Source organism: Gossypium arboreum, chromosome 7, assembly GCF_025698485.1.
Source record: "Gossypium arboreum isolate Shixiya-1 chromosome 7, ASM2569848v2, whole genome shotgun sequence".
In the NCBI taxonomy this organism is placed as follows: Eukaryota; Viridiplantae; Streptophyta; class Magnoliopsida; order Malvales; family Malvaceae; genus Gossypium; species Gossypium arboreum.
The window spans coordinates 49,726,043-49,736,088 of NC_069076.1; positions in this window are offsets into that span (position 1 = coordinate 49,726,043).

Here is a 10,046-nt window from a genome sequence, read left to right on the forward strand (position 1 = left end):
CGGACTGAATGGAAGTGTGAGAAAATGATCAGCCATTGGAATGGCTAAAAATGATTATATGTGGACCTATGTATGACAAAACTTTAGTTGGTCCATAGAAACCACGAAATAGGTAAGGTTTACCTGAAAAACAGATGCTGACAGCAGCAGTGGTGTGGATTTGAAAAATCACTAAAAATTTTAGGAATGGAATTAAATAGTGAATAAATTATGTAAATGAACCTTGATGAATCTACTTTCATATGGAAGAAACAAAACGGTCATATGAATTATATGTTAAGAAATATTAAAGTTCTCGCGAAATAGGGCCAGAACGGTTTCTGGATCCCCTGTTCCGACTTTAGAAATTCATTTTAAATTAACCAGAGATAATTAGGAGTCATTCCACATATGTATAGATTCCTCTCTGAGTCTAGTTTCTATAGAAATAAACGAAATCAGCATTGAAGCCCTGTACAGGGAGATATCCAATTTGTAACGCACGAAGGTCAGTGTAGTCGATCCTTCAACAGGGGAGACTTTAACTAATAAACTGTACTAATTGGCCCGACCAAACATTCTAGAAAAAAATATGTTGATGGACTTATGAGTCTAGTTTCAGGGAAAAATTACAAAACTGATTTTCGAGCTTTAAAACTCAAGATATGATTTTTGAAGCGACAGTGACGCAGTAACCAGCTAGTCTGGAAAAATTTTATGGACTGTGAAAACAATTTAGCTGAGTTTGTGTGCACCTTGTGTTCGACTCTGATAACGGGCTCGGGTACGGGGTGTTACACTTCCCAAGAGAGTTGTGACACCCCCAAACCCGGCCTAAACGCTATGGCCGAATCTGGCAGCGTCACATGTGAGTGCTTTTTAGATAAACCTTAGGAAGTTAAAAATCGTCCAATTTGTTATTTTTATTTAAGTCGTGAAATCTCAATTCCAAATATTAAGTGAAAAAATTTCATTAATGAGGAAGCTAAAACATCATTAATTCATAAATCAATAATTTCACAATTTAAAATCCCCAAAATAAACCCAAAATAAATATTTAAATAAAGCAGACAAAATAAAGTGTTACTCAAAAATTCGTAAATGTCTACCAGTGGTCACTATCAAGCCCTCCGTCACACCGATCCATCTACTGCTGGGGATTACATGAACAGATAAATAAATAAAGGGGTGAGTTTTAACAACTCAGTGTGTACATCCCCACAAACAACATGCATACAAACAGATAACAGAATACAGTTATTTGGCCTCAGCCATACAGATATCGCATGCATAACAGATCAGATATCAGAAATATGGGGATATAATCGACCCATCCAACCCTACACACCATAAAGTACCGCATCACAGCACATATCATAAGTATGCAGCTTAGCTGCCAGATAACGGGCTTATAAAGCTTTTCAGGTACTCCCTTCACTTCGTCAAACCCACCCCGATGCAATGCATCATACAAGCATGGCATGCTATAATGCAGACAAATAGATCATGTAACACTCCAAACCCGGCCCAAACGTTATGGCCGGATTCGACGTGTCACATTTAAGAAAACCCATGCCTCTTTCAACGTCCTTATTAGTATTTTAAAAGATAGTCTTTGCTATGTTAATAAAGTGAATGGAAGCTGTGCACCAAGTAGGTATCCGAAACAGAGGAGGTGAGCCATGAAGGCTGCTTAAGTACCAAGCTCTTTATTGGATCCAATCCTAGACATGCCCACAACCATTTCCATACTTTAGTGCGAGGTTAGGTTTTGAGAAAAACGAGTTGGAATTCATTTAAATAGATATTTTTGATAAACCGATTAATTGTATCATAGCATTATTTTGAAAACAATTATCATTTTGGAAACGCGCCCTAAGTCTAACCCATTTTGGATTGTTATCAGTAAAATATAAGGTATGAAATAAAATAATCCTAGAAAAATAATTAAAATGGCCTTATTACAACCCAAAACCAAATAATAATATTAATTAAGATAAAACTTATAAAAAAATAAACTGGTTACTTATTGCAATTAAAAGAAAGAAGCAGATGAGTGTGGCCATCTCAGAGTCCCTCATGACTCCAAACCATCTAAGCTTAGGGATTACCTTGCAGTTAGAAGCGGGTGAGTTTACGAAAAATCAGTGTGTAATCCCAATAACAAACAAACAGTGAAAACACAGTATCAGTACAATCTGGGCCAAATCCCTATTTAGTCTTGACATATACTAGGCTGAAGCCTTTCGTTTAATAGTTACTGGGCCGAAGCCTTTTCATAAATCATATCACTGGGCCGAAGCCTTTACTGTAAACGGTATGGCACTTAGGCCCATTTCAATATCGTATGTAATGTCAATGGATGTATGCAAGCCCATTTCAATATCACATGAAATACCAATGAATGTATGCAAGCCCATCTGGGGAGACTACTCGACCCACCATCCGCTACTCTCCACCCGTACCAACCAAGCTCTCTATGTGGGGAACAACTCAACCCACCCAACCAAACTCTCCACTGGCAGCATAGCTGCTTTATCATATAACTGGAGGCTAGCCTCTTTTAATAACTGGGGCAAAACCCTTTCGATAAATCAGGCGGACCTTTTTGATGCCCAGGCGAGCCCTTTTAGCACTTCCTCCATCAATATAACCCATATCCCATGCAATATGTCATGTACGCAGAATGTCATGCCCATATTTGAATCAAACAGTCACATTTAAGTCACTCATATCACCAACATATATTCACAATCAAATCCGTCAACCACACAGTCCAAGTCAGCCACTTGCCCACAAGGGCAAAATAGTCATTTTTCATATTATAAGGGTATTTTCGTAATTTTACCAAATATCATGGTTTTCCATGTTCATTACAATTCTCAATATTTCCGAGTGTTTAAACAATGATCTTTAACCCACTTTATCAAATTCGGGCTTTTAGGCCCAAAACCCTTAATGGGCCCTACGAATGTTGATTTAGCCCACTAAGCCTGCTTAATCCAAATTTTACAACAGTACTAATCGTGTTAACATGCAACTTTTCCAGATTCCATTTTCTATCAGTTTTACCCAAATGGGCCCGAAAGCCCATTGGGCCCAATTCCAGCCCATTGAGGCCCAACTTACCATTGTGCACAAAATTGAGTTCTTACCTGTTCCATCGATCCAAACACCGATCTTATCGTATTTATCGCATCTATACCCAAACGCAACATTACAAGTTCCCGAAATACCAGTATTTTAGCATTTCGGCTTCTCAGCAAATATTAATCTAAGCTATTACAAGGGTTAGTACACACCTATTACGGGTTGAAGTTGAAACGTTTCCATAATCAATCACCTACGATAACCACCACCTGTCACTCAAACTTAACTATTCCAATATCAATATATGTAAATCCTAAGCACATCAGTCATATGGAACGTAAGGGCGTATTCATCATTTTACCATACAAGGGTATTACGGTCACTTTACCTTACAGGGGCTTTACGGTCTCTTTACCTATTAGGGGTATTTTAGTCATTTCATCCTACAAGAGTGTTTTGGTAAATCTACAAGCCAAGGGTATTTTAGTAATTTTGTAAACCAATGGTATTTCTATAATTTTTAGAAAGTTAAGGGTATTTCTGTAATTTTGTAAATCAGGGGTATTTTGGTAATTTTACAAATTGAGGGTATTTTGGTAATTTCACAAACCAGTGGTATTTTGGTAATTTTACAAACTAGGGGTATTTTGGTAATTTTGTAAACCAATGGTATTTTAGTAATTTTGTAAATTGAGGGTAAAACGGTAATTCTGTAAATCGAGGGTAAAACGGTAATTTTGTAAATTGAGGGTAAAATGGTAATTCTATAAATCGAGGGTAAAATGATAATTCTATAAATCAAGGGTAAAATGGTAATTCTGTAAATTGAGGGTAAAACGGTAATTCTATAAATCGAGGGTAAAACGGTAATTCTGTAAATCGAGGGTAAAACAGTAATTCTTTAAATCGAGGGTAAAACGGTAATTCTATAAATCGAGGGTAAAATGGTAATTCTATAAATCGAGGGTAAAATGGTAATTCTGTCAATCGAGGGTAAAATAGTAATTCTGTAAATCGAGGGTACTTTGGTAATTTTACAATTTGAGGGCATTTCAGTAATTTGGTAAATTAAAATATTCTAAACAGGGATAACAATACGAATGGGCCTAAAGCCTATTCTCGGCCCAAATGGGCCCATACGCTCATGTGGCCCTTTTAGCCCAAATCTAGCCACAAATATGAGATTCACTTAGCCTAGTCCAATATTTACTACACAATCAAACAAACTTATCCAATTGGGCCCGTAGGCCCATTAAGCCCACATGACCCCTTTCGGCCCATCGCGGCCCGAAGTAGCCATCCTAGTGAGAAAATACACACCTGATTGGAGACTGGAGTTAATCCACGCTCCGAGCACTCTTAACCGACGCCCAACCCAAACGAGCACGCCATACAGCGAAAGGGATCAACCAAGAAAGGTACCTTTACTCTCCTCATGGTTCTCTCTATTTAAAGCCAGCTTCGCATCCACTCTTATGTTAGCTTCCCGATGTGGGATCCTTCCAACATCAGAGTTTAAATTCAACACCAACTCTTGCCGCCCCCTGTTAGCAAAATAAATGCTCCTTGCTTGCCATGAGTTTCGAACCCTAGACCTCCTTGCCAACTCTATAACGCCACCTTACCACTTCACCACAGGCTCTTTTTGTGTCATATTTTATCCCCAATTAATTATAAGGTCTAAAGGCCAAAGTCTAGGTTCCCTTAAAAAAAACAGAATAAATTGCAAGAGCCAAGGCTTGAACCCAGGCTCCCATACAACCTTAATTACGCCACTTCCACTAGACCACATGTTCCCTTGTGTCATTTATTTAAAACAATAATTTAAAAGGCCCTCATCCTAGCATCCAGGTTTTTTTCACTTAATACCAAAATTTTTACTAAAGCCCAAGTTTGAACCCAAGATTTCTCCAACACTTCTCAAAGCCATTAACCACTAAAGCAAACATTTAATTGTTTCATTTCATTGCACAATTAAATACCTATATACAACCTCCTTACGGACCCCCACTCAAGGCCCAATACTTCTAGGCCCAAATTCGGGGTGTTACAGATCATACCTTTATTTACAGAACAGAACAGATCAAATAATCATGCTAAGTATATCATTCATACCCATACATCACAGAATTAAGAGTCTAAATAAGGCTTACCGACCCTATTACAGGTCACAGTCGACTTGGGCGACCCGTGCAACCTTACAGAACATTTCAGATTAAAGAGTCTCACACGCTTGTGTGCCCTGCTCATATGGGCCCACACGCCCGTGTGGTTCACACGGCCCAAATTGGCCTTGCCTGTGTGGATCATACGGCTTGGCCTAGATTCTTACACGCCCGTATGGTTCACCCATGTGGCCCACACGACCCGTTTGCCTGAGCCCGTGCCTCGCACACGGCCTACAAGCTATCACACGCCTGTGTCCGTCGCACCCGTGTGGCACACGCACGGTCTGGATCGTCGAACACACAACCGTGTGTCGCCACACGGCCTCCACACTGGCAGTTCACATGCCCGTGTGACGTTGACAGTAGCGTTTTTGACTTTCACAGAAACACAATTTCAGATCGATTGGAGTACACACTTGGTATCGTTTTGAAGCTAACTCAATCCCGAGCACTCCAGAACCTATTATTAACAAACCCGAGACCAAAATTGATCACTTGAATGATTTACTAAGAATAGACAAGTCCCAAAACACGAGTTCCACTTGCCTTAAACGAATAATGACGATTCTTTGCTTCTTAGAACCCCGATTAAAGATCCACAGAACCTTGATAATCCCCTATATAGCAAACAAAAATCCCTCTTAAACAATCTCCCAATGAACCACGCAATTAACAAAATTATACTCACCGAATTCGCGCCAAAACTAATTGGAGGAGAGGAAATGGAGGAGAAGGTTAAAAGAAGCAAAATTTTAATAGCACAAAAGGGGGATTTTCGGCAAAAAGGAAACAAAAAGAAAGGTGGAGAGGAGAATTGCAAAGAATTTTGGCAGGAGAGGATTTTGGGAAGAATCACAAACTAAGTAGATAACCCTACAATCTCATACTACTCCTCTACTTAGCAGTTTACTAAAATTCAAACTCTTAGCCGAAATTTGCAGCAAAATACTTCTCCTTTTTCCCACGCAGAGAATCGAACCCCAAACCCCCATCATACCAATACACCACTTAGCCACCAGACTAGTAGGCCCATTCTGTCATATTCTTACAAACAAATTCTTATAAACCCGTTAACCAAAACCCAGGCTTAATTCTTATAAAAACCAAAATTTTAGCTGAAGTTAAGGCTCAAACTTGGGACCTCCCAAACACATCCAAAGCACATAACCTCTTAAACCACATATATATATACCAAAAAGAATCAAAACAAAAGTTTCGATATATCCATGCTCAACAGCCACAAAAGCCGAAATTACAGAAATTTGGGGCGTTACAACTCTACCCCCTAAAAGAAAATTTGTCCTCGAATTTTACCTGATCAGAAAAGGTGAGAATACTGCTGTCGCATCGAATCTCTGGCTCCCAAGTAGCCTCCTCAATTCTATAATTCCGCCACAGCACCTTCACCAGGGGAATAGACTTCCTACGTAAGACCCTAACATCGCGATCTAGAAACTTCAGATCCGGTCTAATCTCAATCTCCTCCATGGGCATAATGTGCGTAGGATCAGAGTGGTAGCGTCTCAACATCGAGACATGGAACACGTCATGTATACAATCTAACTCTAGAGGTAGCTTTAACTGATATGCGACTAGCCCCACTTGCTTCAGAATCTGGTACGGCTCAATAAACTGAGGGCTCAGCTTACCCTTGCGACCGAATCTCAGAACCTTTTTCCATGGCGAGACCCTAAGGAAAACCATGTCCCCCACAGAATACTCGATGTCCTTTCTCTTCAGATCAGCATAGGACTTTTGTCTATCAGAAACCAATTTCATACATTCTCGAATCAAACGGACTTTATCCTTAGTTTCTAATACTAAATCCGGACCTAGAACACGTTGCTCACCCAACTCAATCCAGCACAAATGAGTGCGACACTTATGACCATAAAGTGTCTCATAAGGTGTCATCTGTATACTAGACTGATAACTATTGTTGTAAGCGAACTCCGCTAAAGGCAAGTACTCCTCTCAACTACCTCGAAGATCGATAGTACAGCCCCTTAACATGTTCTCTAATATCTGAATCACCCTCTCCGACTGACCATCTTTCTAAGGATGAAATGCAGTACTGAAGTCAAGACGAAAACCCAAAGCCTCATGAAGTTTCTACCAAAATCGAGACGTAAAACGGGGATCCCTATCGGAGATGATCGACATAGGTACCCCATGCAGCCTCACTATCTCAGAAATGTACAGCATGGCCAATTTCTGTGGAGAGAAGTTTGTCCTAAAAGGAATGAAATATGCGGTCTTGATCAATTGATCCACGATGACCCAAATAGAATCCTTCTTAGTGGGTGTTAGAGGCAACCCACTAACGAAGTCCATCATTACACGCTTCTATTTCTACATCGGTATCTTAACCGGTTGCAGCAATCCCGAAAGCAACTAATGCTCAGCCTTAACCTGCTGACAAGTCAGACAACGAGTAACGAAATTGGTCACCTCACGCTTCAACCCTGGCCACCAGTACAACTCTCGGAGATCTTTATACATCTTATTCCCACCAAGATGTATAGCGTACGGACTGCTATGCGCTTCCCTCAAAATCGACAGTTGCAAATCCTCATCATTAGGTACACGGATCCTACCTCGGAAACACAGTACTCCATCACTGTTAATCCCAAAATCAATAGTAGTCCTAGTCTGAACTTGATGAAATCGCAACTGAAGAGACTCATCTCCTAACTGCTTATCCTTAATCTGAACTAGCCATGTCAGTTTAACCTGCAACTCAGCCAGGAGACTCCAATCGTCAAAAAGGCTCAATCGAGTGAACATCGCTCTCAGATCGGTCATAGCCCTACGGCTTAACACATCAGCCACCACATTGGCCTTACCAGGGTGATACTCAATACTGCAGTCATATTCTTTGAGCAGCTTAACCCACCGACGCTGCCTAAGATTTAATTCCTTCTGAGTGAGGAGATACTTGAGGCTCTTGTGATCAGTGTAGATGGTACACTTCTCACTGTACAGATAGTGCCTTTAAATCTTCAATGCAAAGGCAACTGCTGCCAACTCCAAATCATGCATCGGATAATTAGCCTCGTGAGTCTTAAGCTGTTGAGATGCATAGGCAACTACCTTACCATCTTGCATCAAGACGCAACCCAAACCCACATGTGACGCATTACTATAAACTAAGAAGTCCTTACTAGGCTCAGGCTGTATAAGAACTGGAACCTGAGTCAAAACTGTTATGAGCTTCAGGAAGCTCTCCTGCTGCGCGTCAGTCTAAACAAAAGGAACTCCTTTGCGCAACAACTTAGTCAACGGCGCTGCGGTCAACGAGAACCCTTCTACGAAATATCGGTAATATCCTGCCAGTCCTAGAAAATTATGGATCTTTGCCACATTCTTCGGCTATTTCCAATCCATCACAGCCTCAATCTTACGAGGATCTATTGAATCCCCTCAGCAGAAACCATATACCCTAAAAAGGTTACCTCCCTGAGCCAGAACTCACACTTCGTGAACTTTACATACAACTGTTTCTCACGAAGGATCTGTAGAACCATTCTTAAATACTCATCGTGCTCGTCCTCAGACTTAGAATACACCAAAATGTCATTGATGAACACCACCACAAACTGATCCAAGTAGGGCTGAAACACATGGTTCATCAAGTCCATAAATGCCGCTGGTGTATTAGACAACCCAAAAGGCATGACTAGAAACTCGTAATGCTTATAACGAGTCCTAAATGTCATCTTATGCACATCGGCCTCCTTTACCCTCAATTGATGATAACCTGACTACAGATTGATTTTGGAAAACACTGAAGCCCCTCTGAACTGACTGAATAGGTCATCAATCCTCAGAAGTGGGTACTTATTCTTAATCATCAACTTGTTCAATTGACAGTAGTCGATACACATCCTCATTGTACCGTCCTTCTTTTCAACAAACAGAACAGGTGCTCCCCACAAAGAAACACTGGGACGAATAAACCAACGATCCAATAGCTCCTGAATTTGAGACTTCAGTTTCACCAGCTCCTTCGGTGCCATTCGGTAAGGGGCGATAGACACCGGAGCTGTACCAGGAATCAACTCAATCCCAAATTCTACCTGACGGCTCGGTCTTGGTAATTCTTCTAAAAAAAATCTGAAAGCCCTTCACAGCACGGATGCCCTTAACCGATAAGTCCATAGAATCTGAGACACTGATGTAGGCCAAAAACGCCTCACATCCTTTCTTCACCAGTTTCTCTGCCACTAATGCAGATATCACATTACTTAGATAATTCTGTCATTCTACAACCACGATTATCTCATTATCCTCCTCGGTCCTCAAAACCACCCTCTTTTCAGCATAATCCAGACTTACACGATGCTTCACTGGCCAGTCCATTCCCAGAATTAAGTCGAACTCCCCAAACGGAAGTTCCATCAGATCAGCCAGAAATATCGTTTCTTGGACTTCCAACGGAACGTCTCTGAACAGTTTACTAACCCTAATAGACTGACCCAACGAGCTCACCACTAAAATATCATTAGAAATGCTCTCATACGATATTCCAAAGTCTCAGACACAGAATATGCTACGTAGGAATGTGTAGAGCCTATGTCTATCAGTGCAACATAATGTATGTTAAGGATTAAGAACGTACCCGTGATGACGTCTGGAACTCCATCCTCACGATAACGTGCAGTATAGACAAGTGCAGATTGCCTCCCCTTAGTCGGCCCAGCACTTTTGCTCGGTGCTCTCTATCCTCGGCCCATACTTTTATCACCCCTAGCCTGACCTCGACCCCTAGGTGGCTACTTAACTCCCCTCAGCGGTTATGCAGTCTCA